This window comes from Lissotriton helveticus, chromosome 5_1, assembly GCF_964261635.1.
Source record: "Lissotriton helveticus chromosome 5_1, aLisHel1.1, whole genome shotgun sequence".
Classification (NCBI taxonomy): Eukaryota; Metazoa; Chordata; class Amphibia; order Caudata; family Salamandridae; genus Lissotriton; species Lissotriton helveticus.
Window position 1 is genome coordinate 240,782,005 of NC_136065.1, and position 16,673 is coordinate 240,798,677.

General features: G+C 46.9%; 1 protein-coding gene across 1 annotated transcript in view; it reads right to left on the reverse strand.

The window, feature by feature from the left end:
• Positions 1–14,843, reverse strand: part of LOC144753077 (uncharacterized) — a 353,653-nt gene extending 338,810 nt beyond the window's left edge. The window contains exon 1 of the mRNA XM_078640867.1: positions 14,814–14,843. The gene's annotated coding sequence lies outside the window, so the exon portion shown is untranslated. The remainder of the gene's footprint in view (positions 1–14,813) is intronic.
• Between the last annotated feature and the right edge of the window lie 1,830 nt (positions 14,844–16,673).

Consider the following 16,673-nt stretch of genomic DNA (forward strand, 5'->3'; position numbering starts at 1 on the left):
CCGCGTTCCTCCACCGTCTCGTTCGGATGCTGGACCGCCTCCTCCGTCTCCTCCGTGGGCCTGAGGGATACTTGGAGCAGAAATATCTGCCAGTGCACGGTATGGTTCCGTCACGACTGCAGAGGGTCAGGGGGTCGGCGTGGCTTCACCGACGCGTGGGGAAAGGGCAAGTCCCTATTCGGGCGCCATTATGTGGTAAATAAATAAATAATACCCTATTTTTGACTAGACTTATAGCATAACAGATAGCTCAATAAATAAGAGTCAAGATTCGAGGTAGTAGGAGTTTCTGCAGGTTTATTACAGCATAAGGACAGGATCAGGACAACCTGCATAGGAACAGAATGACAGGGCCCAGCAGGACAACTGGGGCCCAGCAGGGGAAAAGAGGCCCAGCAGCTGCTGGGGCTAGGTCTGGGATGAGCGCGCTAGCATTTAATAACAAAACATTGACTTATATACATAGCGCAAACACATAGCATTACATTGCAGTGGGCGTAACAGTAGGTGGAGTAGAAGGCGTGACGCGTAACAGTCGCGAGAGATAACAGTAAGAAGAGGTGTAACTGGGCGTATACATAGACATGTGGTGCAAAACGTAACAGAATATGTCATGAATGGGCGGAAACTTTGGAGGGGGCTACGAACTCTGTGCTAGGAGCAGAGACTAGAGTCTGAAGGGTCGGAGCGACATGTACCTAAACCCTATCTGGTATCTACTGTTTAGGGAACATGTTGATATAAACTAGAAGTCATGAGGGGAAAAACTAACTTGATTCTAAGACTGGACCATGCATTATTCTACATGTAGTGCGTGATGAAGAATACTAAATGACCATTAAATACAGTATTTCTCTAACGTGGAGACGAGAAGGCTAGACAATGACGGAAACTATTGATGCAGTTCAGTAGCTTAGGAATGCAGAGGAGGAGGACTGAACTGATAGCTGGAACTATAACATACTTTTGGCAGACTCAGAGGCAGAGCCGGGGTGCACCGGGCACTGCAAGGCAGGAAGTGAGTGAAGGGTCGAGGTTACAGGTGGGGGCTGTATCGCTCCTCAGCGAGGCTTTCAGGAGACAGGAGCTGAATCTGTGGTCCAGGCCCTTTTGAGGCCTGGAAACGGAGACTTTATAATTGAATAACGTGCACACTGAGAAACGTGGCAACATTACTTACATAGGCCTGATATTCGTAGTATTCACGAGGACTGGAAAATAGCATACTAGAGGTGGACACAACTGTAATTGCGTCTTTAATCAGAAATGGGGAATAACATATGCATATTGGTCATGCACACATAACATATGATGGATGAGGCGTAGGGACACAGAACATGGCAAAATTTACTTTTCCACAACTCTTTGGTGCTGAACTGTGTGGGGGTGAAAACTTAGATGGTCTCCTTACCACGGAGAACAAATTCTTGAGAGCCCTGGTTTCACTCCCAAAAGAGAACCCCCATCATCCTCCATCCTCTCAGGCTGGACATGGGCAGAATCCCTATCACTGAGAAGTACGCCGCTGCTCTAACTGAGGTAACAGCCCTTGATCGTTTTACGAAAATTGGTTGGATCAACAATATGAAAAGTCTGCTTACCTAAATAGGGCTGGTGGACTTATGGGATGCTAGGGAGCCTGCATTACTTCCCAGTTAGGCCCTAATCAAGAAACAATACTGGGACTGGGTGGTCCAGTCCTCCTTAAGTCACCATCAATGGGGCTGCCTCACATCGGATTTTCTTGAGTGCAAACTGGCAAGAAAATTTGAGCAATACCTGGAGGCCAACACAGTTCCGCTGGAGAGAAAGCTCTACATGCAATTTAGATTTGGCTCCATACCGGTGAATTCACTCTCTACCTCCTGACGAAAGTCTCCAATTCAATCGGGGTTTTGTCCAGGATGTCCCGTGGCTGTCGAGTAAATAGCCCACATATTTTTTGCTTGCCCATTTTACAGAGCCCCAAGATTGAGATGCTTAGTCCCTGTTTGTAAGTGCCTTGGCACACGCTGCCATCGTGTAGCACTGCGCATCTAAAAATCTGACCTAGGTTGCTGATAGTCTGCGCAGTTGCCAAGTTCTAAGGCAAGATGTGGGCTATCAGAATATCCTTGCTGAATTGATTATCTCAGGTGGATGTTTACAGAGCCCATTTTTAACCTTTTTTAATTATTGCTTAGTTTTAACTTCGCTCAGCGTATTTATTTAATGGAACTTTGAATGTGTTATAAGTATTCTAATCCCTTTGTACTGTATGGATTTGGATTTTTATGGTCCGCTGACCGGGGAACTATGACGTGGATTATGCAACTCTTACTTGGATATCTTCCTTATATTATTGATAGAGTGTTTGACAATAGAGGTATCACACCCCAAGAGGTTCTAATGAGCACTAGGTAGAATCTACACAATTAGGACATCCTTTGGATGTTCGTTCTCTTGTATTTATAGTCTGATTTTTTTATCGTAATACTAGTCTATATATGTATTTTTTCCATCTGCCCTCTTGTCATTTTCACTAAGTTATGATGATGTCCACCAATAGTTTATTTATGTAGTTCTATATATTGTACTAGCAGCCCTTCCCGACGTTGTCCGTGTATGAAATAGAATGTGTGTAATGTGTGTATTTGGCAAGGGCAATTTATTTTAAAATCTCGCGGTAGACAACATTTTTTGTTTCATTGGAATAGGGACGGAGAAGGCCCAGCTGCGGCCCTGGTTGATGTTAGCAGGCGCGTGTAATTGGTGTAGTGATCCGCCACCTGAGCCCGACTACAGCCCTGGTTGATGTTAGCAGGCGCGTGTAATGTCATTGAATGAGAGAGTTATCAGCCGCGGGTAAATCGTTTAATGAGAGAGTTGAGTGACAGCGAGTAGGAGAGGCTGCAGTAATTGTCCTCGCAGACACGTTCATTTGCGTGTTCCCCCGCTTGAGGCCCAGATGCAGGCCTGTTTGATGTTAGCAGGCGCGTGTAATTAGTGTACTGATCCGCCGCCTGAGCCCGGCTAGATCCCTGGTTGATGGTAGCAGGCGCGTGTAATTTAGCTGAATGAGAGAATTCAGTAACAGCGCGCAGGAGAGGCTGCAGTAATGTTACTTACCAGGCCTCCAGGTGAACGCTTTTGTCACGCCCCCAGCACACGGCCACAGCAGACGATCTTCTGATAAATGTATGACCCATATGGCATGAAGGGCGGAACGTAGCACACACCCCCAGCGTTTCCCACGCCCCCAGCGTGCCCCTTGATGCGGCAAAATTGAATTCACATGGCATTAAGGCCGGACACACGCCCCCAGCGTTTCTCACGCCCCCAGCGTGCCCCTTGATGCTGTGCAGCAACGTAATTGGTGCTTGTATGTACGATTCACATGACATGAAGGGCGGACGCACGTCCCCAGCGTTTGTCACGCCCCCAGCGTTTGTCACGCCCCCAGCACACGCCCACAGCACACGATGTGATGGCCGTACCACACGCCCCAGCGTTAGTCATGCCCCCCCGTCCCCCGCCCACAGCACAACGCAGACACGCCCACGAGGGACTACTTTGCTGGCACGGTTCTTTTATCTTTTAAATGTATAGAGGAGTTGGCCTAACGGCTAAGGCGCTCGACCTCGGACCTGGGGATCTGGGTTCGAGTTTCGGTAACGACGCCAAACATCCTGTTATTCTGGGCAAATCACTTAAACTCCCCGTGCCTAACAAAAATGAATGTGTGTCCTCATGTAGCGTAACTGGTGCTATGTAAAGCGCTCTGATACCTGATTCAGTTCGGGTCAAGTTTGCGCTATATAAAACTCTACAAAAAATATATATATATATATATATGGTGGCCGTCTGCAAAGCCTATGTCCTTCTGCTGCAACTGCCCTTTCCAACGCTGTATTGGGTGTTGTGATTGGTGCTGTGGTTACTGAGATTAACCGCCTCAAAGGTTTGGGCTCTCTCTTTATAATATTAGTATGGATATTGGTGACAAACTAAGAATGTGAAACACTTTTATGGCATTCTTGCCGAAATATAGCATTTTTTAATTGATTGATTTATCTCAGCTCTTTTCTATGAAGGACGACAGTCAAATTGTCATCATTTTTGGCTATAATTTTTCGATCACCGTCCAAGGGAGACTTTCCACATTGTGACCCTTTTCAATAAGATGAGGACCAACCGAATTGTTAAGGGAGTCCATCTTATTGTTTTTGTTGTGCTGAATTCTCAGGTCCACATTTCTAGTGGTCAGACCAATGTAACGCAACCCACAGGGGGACATAAAAAATGTAGACATGTTCATTATAATACTTGGTACGAGCAGATTCTTCACAATGTGGTCATGGGAAAGAACAGACAGAGTTTGAACAGGTAAGGAAAAGTAGATAGAAGAAGGAGGATATCTGACCTGAAAGACTATTGCCAAACACAGACTCATGTGTGCTTCAGTGCATGAACCCAAGAAGCTGTAATAGAGTCACAGCTAAGCAAATCCTGGTAGACGTGTATGCCAGATTAACAGAAGTTTTAAAGAGGGAAGAATGAGGGGACTTAAAAAAGAGCTGATTTAGGGAGTGCCCCAGCAAGTGGGAGGTTGGGGAAATTGTGGCATTTCTTTGTTTACCTGTTCTTTTCAGTAGCATATTATTTTAGAGGCCATTGCAATTAGGTCAAACAGAAGCAGATTGTTCTTTGCCAACTTTGGTTGTTTTGAGGAGAGGTGTGCCAAGAAGTGACTGACCTTAAGAGGAATGAGCATCCTAAAGATAGTTTTAGTCTATTTCTGTACATTGTCTCATAAGGTTCAAATCTTGAACATTAAGGCCCTCGTTACAAGGTGCGTGGAAAAACAGATGTAATAATACAGCAACTGAAATTGCCAGTGTTGTGTGGTACGGTAATTACTAGGTACTGTGATCGCACATTATTATGGTTTTTCACCTATAAATTTAGATTAACCACAGAAAACGGTGGTTGCACACTAATTGCCACAGCTCTTTCTCTTGTTTCCTGTGCTCTGATATTCATGGCTGAGACGTTTGGTCCCAAGTTGGAATTCGAAACAGTGCGTAAAGTTCAACAGTTTTTTTGCATCCACATATTTCATCAAATTTTACCGGGCAACACCACACTGGGATAAAATCACAACCTGAAATAAGGATGGTCTAAGTGATGGTGATCTCTTTTTAACTGACATAATTTCCATTATTCAGCAAACTTCAGGATGCTCATTCAAAAATGGTGAGTAAAATCTAAGGGCCTAATTACAAGTTTGGTGGTCCACCTGTAGCACCGCCAATGCTGCATTGCAAGGAGGACGTTCAAGCATGTGGTGCCACGCGTCCGCCGGATTCCGAGTTGAATCCAGGGCAGCTGGGAGGTGCTGCGGCAGCTGTGTCAGGCTAATAGGAGAGCCTTAAAAGCAGACTGCCGTCGTAAGAGTGCCTACAGCACATTACTGCAAGGTCAGGCATGAACCATGTTGTGCATGCCACACCGTGCAGGAACCAGAGTTAAATTTTGGGGGGCCCAACATGTATCTCCACTCCACCCAAATACACCCCAGGCCCTGATTCAGCTTGGGGCCCTGCATCCCTGCCACCCATTTCAATGCGGGCTCTCCACCATGAAATGGGTGGTGGATATGCAAGTCAGAATATGCTCAGCAGTGGCGCATCAGCACCGCCAGCATATTCAGGCCCCTTTCTGCTCTGCCACCACCATAGGATCCAGATTCCTGGCAGAGGCAGTGGTCCTGTGGCGTTACCACCACCACCACCGCAATATAGGGGCAGTAACGCTGTGAGCACGGTGGTCCCATAACCGCTATACTCGTAATTAGCCCCTAAGTTGTGGGGTGTATTGGTGTGAATTGTGACTAAAGGATTAGACTTTTAAAAATGCATTATATCACAATGTTGGTAGGCAAACTCAAATCTGCACATTTCCCTGCATAATTTGTTTAGCAAGCGTCTATCTACTTCAGGGCTGCATCAAGAAAAAACATTTCTGCCCCAAAAGCAAAAAACATCTCGCATATGGGTACGCACGCTCCGGGGCACTGAAAGGGTTACAATACGTGCATGTGCTCATGCACAAACGAAGCATGTTTGGATCATGTTTGTACACTGTTTGCTCTCAATGAATGCTGTGGTGAGAGTGAAGTTGGGACCACACGTTTTGGCTGCAATACCAGTGCGGCGTGGGACGAGACAGGGCTGCCCATTGTCCCCTCTCCTTTTTGCGCTTGCAATGGAGCCACTTGTGGAGTCACTACGAACACAGCTACATGCTGGCATACCGCTGGCATGCACGTGGTGCCGATGTACGCGGATGACCTGTTGATCTACCTATGAGACATCACCCAGGTACCAGAACGTCTAGCCCAAATCCTAAGGGAATTTGCAGTTGTATCAGGGTTCAAAGTAAATGTCTCTAAATCTAAATGATATGCCTTTAAAAAGGATTGCCGCGACCCAGGCCTTCTACTCAATGACGTGAGAGTGCAGTGGAGCGCTGACACATTCCGATCTCTGGGTATATGTGAGTATTGCCAGCCGCTGGACCTTTTCGACGGAAACCTGGGCAGAGCACTGCAGTGAGATCCCAGATGCACTTCTGGAGTAAGCTCCCTCCCGCAGTGGTCGGTAGAGTGGCACTGCTCAAAAGGGTGGCCTAGCTGAGATTCCTGTACTACTTCCCCAATCTGCCAATCTATGTCCCTGCCTCCTTTTTTGCCACACTGGAAAGGATGACCAGAGACTTTATCTGGGGTCCCAACTGGCACAGGGTGGCGATAAAAAAACTATATCAGCCTGTCGACCAGGGAGGCTTGGCGGCGTCTTGCTCCGAGCATTACTACCTGGCAGCCCAACTTCAATGGATCGCCAGATGGATGGCAGACAGTCAGCACGATGACACGGTGACCACACACCCTTCATATGCGCTCCCCCAGATCCTCACGCTCTTCCACCCCAGCACGCGGGTGCGACCTTCTGAGCCCCGAATTCCTGAATGTAGCATACAGATACTACTGCAGAAACCTCTACCTCACTCTGGACACAACGCCCTACGCCCCTGCGCTCTTCCTGGAAGGTGCTCCTACAGGCCAGGCAACACTTACAGCCGCCGAGATGCAGCATTGGCATGGCGCGGGTATACAAACCCTAGGTGATCACTATCGTGAAGGCTCGCTTATTCCCTACACCACACTAGTGACCAACGACTGACTCTCTGCAGGGCAATTCCTCCTACACCGTTCATTGATGGCATCGCTCTGTGAAATGGGGAGACCTCGCAACAGAACCACCAGCACATCTCACTGTACAATATTACATGTCATGGGATGTGGTAGGCACCTGATGCGGTAGTTCGCGACCTTGCTGCGGCAACATACAGGGGTAACTCTAAACCCCCTCCACCACAAATGGGAGCACAACCGGGGCCGACAATTCACAGATAAAGAATCAGAGCGGGTGCTGGCCAGTTCATGTCAGATCCCCAGGAACACTAGATCTAGAAAAATCTAATACTACATAATGCAGAGGGCGTACCTCACACCAGCCAACATCCACAGATTCTTTCACCGTTCTGACTCAGCCTGCCCCAGTCTGAGCGCGTACTGGGAGAGGGAGGCGATCGCGCTCCGCACCTGCGCCGATAGAGATACCCTTTGACCGGCCAACATACTTGCTACACATATTCCGTAGGACAGGAAACACTAAAGTCACCTCAAGGTTCCTAGACCCGGGCATGGTGACAGCCAAAAGGCTATTCACCAAAAGATAGAAGGCACCTGATCCCCCGCGTATACAAGCATGGAGGGGCTCCACCCTTGCGTGGGTCAGAGCTGAAAGTATATTGATTCGGCGTGAGAAAACCATAGGCCTCAGGACGATACCTATCTCCACAAGTTGGGAAGTGATTCTGGTGGCACTACAGCAATGTGTGGATCAACCAGATCAGCCCTTGCAAGTACCTGACCCAGTGGATAATTCAGCGCACACGTCCAACATCCCTAAATCACTCATAAGCAATAGATCTGTTGTCCTTTGCTGTGCAATGGCAAGTTGGAGCGCACGCACACCAGACACCAATCACCAAGGCAATCAACGGGGGCGCCTACAGCGACACGCACAAACACAAATACCAGCCGCCATGCTGGGCTGTTCCAGCTCTTATTCAAGTTTTGTACCCTATCTTCCTTGTTTTATTTACCCCTTCCCTTATTAATGTACAATATGTCAGTATAGCCTAAGCCGTACTAGATGCGATGCGATACCCGCAATGTAACAACTCTGTAAAGGATGTATGACATAATGGGCCATAGATGCTGTGGCCAGACAAATGTAAGATGTACGTTTTACCATCCCATCAAACCCGCTGCAGGAGCATATGAAAAGTACGGTGTTAAGATTAAAAACGTTATAGCATATGTCGCTACTAGTTTTAGGAAGAGGTCTCAACTGTCGGAAATGGAAATGTGAAACTCAAAAACTCAATAAAAATATATACAAAAAAAATGAAGGCAGATTTCTAAAACCAGCAGCTGATACTTTGAAATGAGAAAAAAATAAAACATTCAATGACGGAGTGTGGTTAAAGGGTATTTTATATTATTTCATCTGAATTCTGTGTTCTGTATATATAAATTATATCTATCTAAATGGCAGTAAGCCTGGGAGATAATACAGGCATCTACAGCACTTAGGGTCCTTTCGGGGACTGGTCCTGAAGGGAATACTGTTTAGCCCAATGCCTTTCATACTAGGTCTGGCTTGGAGACACCTTAAGCTATCACACCAACTATTGCAATAAAAAAGCAACAATTAGTGATCTATACATGCACCAAGGGGGGCTTTGTTTTAGGATTCTTCACCCATCCTTACAGTATGTGGCTGGGGATCAATCCATGTTAGGACAGAAAAGTCCCCTGCAGGGTGCTGGACATGCACCCATGCCCTGAGTGCCACAGCTGATTAGATGTCTGAATCCTTGGTAGATTGTCGTTCATGGGTGAACACAGGTCATACTTGTGTGCCATGACCGAGGCCTATGTTAGGGTAATGCAGTCTTGTTGGACTGGGAGGGGTGCACCATGCGTTACCCTCATGATGGTACAGGGCTACTGCCTATAACAGGAGTAAATAGACACGGGCACAATAGTGGCAGTATACCCATTTTGTGTTTCTCAGTGATCAGTAATGTGAAGAGGCTTTTTACCGGTATCACAGGAGTGGTGCTTATTGGCCCACTTGTGTAAAGTTCTGTGGCTGTGTACTTAACTCACCCTTGGCTTGCACGGACTGTGTACACCCCTGGCTAGCACAATACGTATGTGTGTATGTTTGCTGCAATGTGTGTGTGCTTGTGCATAGTAACTAACATGGACGCCTGAGGATTCCAATTTTAGAAACACAGGGCCTGGAGAGATGCGAGTTCTGCAATCCCCAGACAGGGGATGTGTATTGCTGCCATTCCTGAGTGGTAGGGTGGGAGTACACACTGAAGGAAGGTGAGCTGAGCATTCTCTGTGCACATCAATGGTCTGGTTGATTCCGAGAAGAGTAACTGGTCAGTGTAGCCTGGACTCGTTGTCAGAAAGATGGTAGGTCTGATAAGGTTGATACTGTGGACCAGGGAATCTTGAGAGAGAGTAGGTCTTAACCTTTAAACCAATATAATAATATTTCAGTGGAGGCTGGCTGACAGCCAGATGTGATGCCTGATTACTCCCTTGGCCTCTGTTATGGGCTAATCAGAACTGAAGTCAGCCTGCTGTGGTACACTGTCCTTTGACAAAGCACAGTGTAGAGGAGAGAGATACCCATAACCAGAATTTCAAAGAATCAGACACTAAATCTCATTTGTGTCTGGAGATGGATTATAAAGGTGGGAGCATGACATCCACAAGGGCTTCAAGAGCACAGCTCATCAGCGGAGATGATCAGCAAGGCTTTTTGCTGCTGGAGCCAGGACTAAGGACCAATGTCTGCTAGACTCCCAGCCGGGTGAGGAGCCATCACCCAGGAAGTCAAGACCACTTGCCCGGAGCCTGGTGCACCAGCCTTCTGTCTACCTGCCAAAACCAGTGAAGCATGTGAGTTGGAGGAGAGAGTTTGGAGCTAAATGGGTCGCAGTGGGTGAAGACACCTAGTGCGGTCGGGACCATTGCACAGAAAAGATTGATGACCCTTGTGCGACAGGAGGGGGCAACCCTGAAGTAAGGGGCCCTTGCTCTTGTGCAGACAGTCAGCGACCCCTTATGCCAGGTGGGGGTCACCATGAAATAAGGGCGGTTGCTCTTGTGCTGAGGATTTCTGCTACTCCATGCAACAGGAGGGTGCCTGTTGGGGACTAGCACGAATTTGCATATGGCGCTGTAGAAGTTGACTCTTAAGGCCAAACTTAAACTTTGTCACATGGAGACTAGCGTGGGCTGCATCTGGAAGCCACCTCCAGTTTTTAAGGGGAAATAACCAGCATCACTGGAAGAGACAGAGGGACTTGGGGATATTGCAAACATATATGCATTACAGTGTACAATGTTTACTCATAATAAAATATACATTAAGAGTTCATCATAAAACAATTTTAAAAAACAATTTTAAAAAACATATGTGATCCAATATGGTTAATGCAATTAAAAAACATACATACAAATAACAACAAAAGAAGAATAAAAATTAGGAGAACAAACGGGAAAATAAGTCCGATTCACAGAAGGAACTACTAGATATCACATAGATCAGTTGTCAATGTATAAGAAAATTGTTAGTCTTAACAGTTGTCTACATATATTTATAGTAGGCCTTCATTATATAGCATCGACGCTTTTCAGTGAGCACTCTATTTTAGCCGTCACCTTTTTCAGGAAAGGACAATAACTCCCAAATGTTAAAGACCGATTCTTGATGTTGTTCATGAACTAGACTGAAACATCCCCAATTCAAACCAAGAAGGACAAGCAAATTCTTCCTTTTCTTACTCCTATACATGTCTTAGATAGGATGTAAGCACAAATACCAGAGAGCGACTCGCTTCAAGTATCCACATATGTTCAAATACGGTCCAAATTAATATATAGATGTGGCCAGTACCTCCAATTAGTTTGCCCTAATGCAAGAAGTAAATGACTCGTATCTTCACTAAAATCCAGGATTCCTAAAAGGAATAAAAAAGTATCTTCTGTTATCCTCAGATCCACTAGTGCAATCCCTTCAGTTTTTCAAAATTGGCAATCCACTTCCGATTTCTGTATAGTGTCAAGTGGCATACGGGGTATACACTCACTGAGGTTGATGAACTCAATGTATATTTTATTATGAGTAAACATTGTACACTGTAATGCATATATGTTTGCATATTAAATCTGTACGATTTTTATTTGAATCAGTTATTTGATTTCTTTAGTCCCCTGCATGTGTATTTACCCAAATGGGGTCTTTTCTGACTTAGGGTACACCAACAAGCCTTGGCAAATGCAACCAACGCAGTAGTCGAAGAAGGTTCAATATCGGGACCAGCAAAGTCCAGGGAACTCACCACAAGCAGGGGAGTCAGGGCAGGCCCCGATCAATCAGGGGAGCCCATAAGAAGCAAAAGTGACCCTCAAATGGACCAACAGGTCAGAGGCCCTGGAGTCTTGAGAGGACCTCATGCAGCTCACCAAAGAAGGGGGCCACGATGCAGTATGGCCGAAGTTTCTAGTCACTGGAGATGCTCGAGTGTGGGGCTACTTGGAGCTCGAAGGTCTTCTTGAAAGGAAACCAACAAGGCTTTGCAACTGCATGTTGACGCGGTGCACAGGGGTTCAGTTATTGCAGCCCCTTCAAGGGATACCGGCCTCAAACTTGGTAAGATGGCAGGGCAGGCCCCGAGAGCTTTGGATAACCACCACCTATGTTGCAGAACCTTTCGGAGTCCACCGGAGCTCAGGATCAGCAGACTGGTCGACTTAGTTGCTGTGCCTGCGAATGCAGGTAAATGACTCCTTCACTTCAAGGGAGATTCCTTCAGGTGTCTTTGATGACCACAGGCCTTGGAAGGCTCCTGTATGCTGCACAAGCACAGACGATGCAGCAGGCTGGAAGGGAGACGAAGTCCAGCCCAAACAAAGTCCAGTGTGCCCAGATGGTAGAAGAAGTGGTGTCTGATCTGAATCTTGTACCACGACCATTCTAGGGACCCCCCCACAGGTAAATCCTTAAGCACCCTTAGGAAAGGGTTGGGATGAATCAGGGGACCCTCCCAGGGGAGAGTCTGGACTTTGTTCAGTTCTGCCCCAGAGCGGGAGTCAACAGCTCCGAGAGCTGGGTTGAACTGGATTATGCATGGGGACACCAAATGTGCCCCTCATGCAGACTGAGTGGCGCTGGCAAGCGCACCCACCGGGCCCCAATACACTAAATCCTGACTCGGAGGTGGTCACACCCCTCTGTGACAGGATGCCTTTTGTTCTGCCTTCCCCTGCTCGAGCTTGGATCAGAACCAGGGGGGCAGAATCGTGTCTCTGGTCGGCAGGAACCATTTTGCGCTGTCCGGGTCTAGAAGGCTAGCACCGGGAACACTGAGAGCCTAACGGAGGGTTCTTCCAGTGCTTGGAATCATATCTCCCACACTGTTTAGGGTGTGGGAGGTATGATTCCCACATGTTTGATACCAAACATGATAGGATTCGTCGCAGCTGTTTTCGGAAGGTCATCTGGAAATTACACGGTGCCCCTCTATATAGTATATTGCTGCTTCACTTACAACCCAGGAAAATGGACTCCATAGGCTGTAGGGGTGTCCTGCTCTTGCAGTGGCACCCTCACACTTAGAACCAAGCACCCTGCCTTCAGGATTGCAAAGGCCTGCTATAGGGGTGACTTATAGGTTTTAAGTGCAGTGACCCTAGATACAGGAAACCTATATCTTTAGTAAGTGGTGCTGACACCAGTTTACACAGACTGCAATGGCAGGCCTGTAGTTCCGTTTTGAATGGTCTCCCATGGGTGGCATAATGCATGCTTCAGCCCAAGCGGGACCTCTGGGTGCCCTGGGTACCTTAGTATCATATATACTAGGGACTGATAAGGGTACCAATCTGGGATGTACCCAAGTATTGAACATAACAATTTAAGGGAGAAAGCAGATAGACTGGGGTCCTGATTAGCAGGATCCCAGTCAGATTAGCACCAGGCAAAAAGTGGAGGTAACCATGCAGAAGGATCCTACCTTCCTATAGTATCAAAAAGCAATAGGTGTTGCCAACGGTGGAATGCCCACAGCAACACCCATTGAACGCCGCTTTGCCACAGAGGTCTGCTGCTACAAGGTGGCTTTAAGCCACTTAAAGTGGCTTAGCACCGTGTAAATATGGGAAATCGCGCTACACCACCGAAGCGTCAAAAAAAGTGATGCTCTGGTGGCGACTGGGGCTTGTAAATATGCCCCATTGAGCTGCTTGATGTGTAGACCACTGAGAGTCAAGAGCTGGAAAGGGGTAGTACTTGGCCCAGTTACTCAGGATCCTTAGTCGTTCTGGCCCTGACACAGCAGAACTTAAAGGCCACAGCCCCCATGGTTAGGTCCAGTAACCGCTGCTTGCCATGTAGCCCTCTAAAAGGGGTTCAGACAGTCCACTTCAGCCATTGCCTGACTTGCATTTTGATTGATGACATTTTTGCTCACAACACAACCAGCCTCTTGGTCAGCCTGCTTGTAATCTGCCCCATCCAGCAGGTCCGACCCAAAACTGCCCAATTCTCAACAGACTCACTGGACAGGGAAATAGGGCAGCATGATGCAGTATAAGCACAAGCGCAGCATCACCAGCCTGAGCACTCTGGCACAGGCAGTAGACACAATAAGGTGATATAACTCTTAACATTTAACAGGTGCTTGAAGGCCAAAAAGCAAGACCATCTCAGTGCTAGATACCTGCAGAAGAGTGAACCTCTTTAAGAAGTGTTTTGTATGTCGAATAGGATTCCCTCGGTGACCATTATTGAACAATACTTTTTCAGTACTATAAAATTACATGTAGTGTCAGCTTCTACAGTGGTGTCTTCTCCGTGCTGCAGGGCTCCAGAAGTCTATCATTTTCCAAGAAGTGCCTTTTCAGTGCAGGAATTCAGCAGGTTGGGTTTCAATCAGTGGTACCATCTCAGTGTTCTAGTATCCCTGGAAATGCCTTCTTTGGGCTCTGGGAAAGAGCAGTGTGACATTTTTTAGAAATGGCTTCTCAGTGTTTTAGGACTTCAACAGCGTGCCTTTTTCGCATTATTGTCAGTGTTTTATGATCGAGAGTGCTTGACACTTTCTGGTCTGTATTTTCAGGGCTACCTAGAGCCCACACTTTCAAACCATCGCTAACTTTAACCACAATTTCCCTATTTCGCTTTCACTAAACACGGTAGTTTTTCGTGTTTAAATGTTTATAGGAGTCCACATTTTGTGGCAATATGGCAACCAGTAATTTGGACTAAGTAAGAACTAATGTCCAGAGGACTTTACATGACGCCCTCGTGCTCACTGTCTTTAGTCAATAAGGAATGGAAAGGGAGAGTTCTTGCTGAAATTTTCACTTGTTGAGATAGATTCAGGCACTTTCTTTTATCAGTGTTTGTACCTAGAGCCGTGTCAGAGTTGAGATGATGCGTTCATGCTACAATGGCATGCCGTCAGCTCCCCGTGGCTGCATTCCTCGGCGCTAACATAACAATAATTTCTTGCCAAGCGGTGTCTGAAGAGTGCAGATGTAGGACATGCATTGTACCCCCTGCCCCGGTGACTAACAATGACTGACCGGGTAAACATGCTAACAGATCCCTCACCGGATGTGGAGAGGCGGCCGCCGTCGTCGATCGATGTAAAGGCGGGAAGAGGAGCGCGGGGCACCTGTTTGTCAGTTGACGTTGCGTGCTGATGGGCGCGCGCAGAGCGCAGCTGCCTTGCTCATTAGTGAGAGGTTGCACGGTGTGGGGGCGAGCTACGCCCGCCTCCATCTCGGGGATTCCGCAGCATAGGCAGAGAAGGGGAAAGAGGCGGATTAGAAGGAGTGATGAAAGGGACAGGGTGATTAGGAGCAACAACAAAAGCAAACCTGTGATGTAAGCAATTGCGAGATATCAAGCAAGCGGAGGAGGAAGGACAGCCGTGTCTCTATAAATACTACGTGGGGGCGGATGCTTGTTTATGATAAAAGGAGCTAGGAGAAGGATGACAACTGAAGATGGACAGTGAGAATGCAAGTAGCATAAGTGCTTGAATGTGCGGTGATCTGATGCCCCGGATTTGCCCAGATAATCCCTGTTTTTCAAGGACTGTCCCGGTGTCACAACACCGTCTTCTAAAACAAAAACGGCCTGGTTTTTAAGAGAGGGCCGGGTGAACCTAGGCATTAATCACAGTCAGCCACGGCCCATAGTAGGTGTAACTGCAGGGCGGTGACGTGGGGAGGGGCAGGGTAGTAATGTATGGATGACGGACTTTAACAGGTAAGTAAACATATAAATAAATACAATGAATTTCGTTGCACACACTGCATCACCAAATGCGACGCAGTGTGTGCAACGAAATTCGTTTTATTTATTTATATGTTTACTTACCTGTTAAAGTCCGTCATCTATACATTACTAACACCCAACCCTGCCCCTACCCTCCCATCGTCACCGCCCTGCAGTTACACCTACTACCGGCCGCAGCTGTTCACAGTGTTGTGCAGGCTCACATACTGTTGTGCTGCTTTCCTCATTCAGGCAGCACGGCAGGATTTAATGAGGTTTGAATCAGGGGGTGCAGAGCCCGTACCTGAAGCCCAGAAGTCGGACCCTGAAGTACCTGGGACCTCATAGGGCCTAATAAGACATATGGGGCCATAGGTATCAAAAATGAGTTTTGTGATTCTCAAATTGCAATTTGCACCATACACCCCACTACACATAGTTCACAAAAAGTGCTCCTACGTATCCTTCAAAAGTCGCTGCACGCCCCAAGCAATAGATGGTTGGGAAGCCCCAATGATGAAGCATGTCACCTAAGGGCAACCTCTGGTGAGTGAGGGGCCTAAAGAAAAGACATTTTCTTTTCCAAACAGGTACATCAATTTGGTGTGATCTCTTTTTCTTTCCAGACAGGCTAGCTTCCCACAATCCATGGACTATGGGTTATAGTATGATACTTTAGAATCAAGAGGCCGAACCTAGCCTTAGCCTCTCTCTCCCTCCTTTTTTGATAACTGTCTTTCGAAGCAGGCAGAGCATATGGAAACCTGAAGAGGATATGGCTTTGATCTGGCGGTTGATTGTGAGCGGGAAGTCCAGTATGATGCAGAGGTTTCGTGCGAGGTCCATGGGGGTAGGGGCGTCCCAATGCTGCAGACTTATATAAGTATTATGCCATGCATTCACATGGACACCACGATTTAGTTTTAAATCACAGATGCTCTTGTTAGCTTCTCTCCCTGACCTGCAAGGGTGTTTGTTACATTTATGAATCTGTGAGGTATAACCCAGGTACTCAAGTAATCAATGGGATAGGGAGGAGGAATGAGTGTCCATTTGCTTCCCCTGGGTACGTATTAAGGTTATCAAAAAGCAAAAAAAGAATTTTCGCAAAAAAAGAATTTTCGCAAAAAAATGGACACTTGTAACAGATCTAAACCATTGGATAGATAAATTATGGTATTCTCAAAA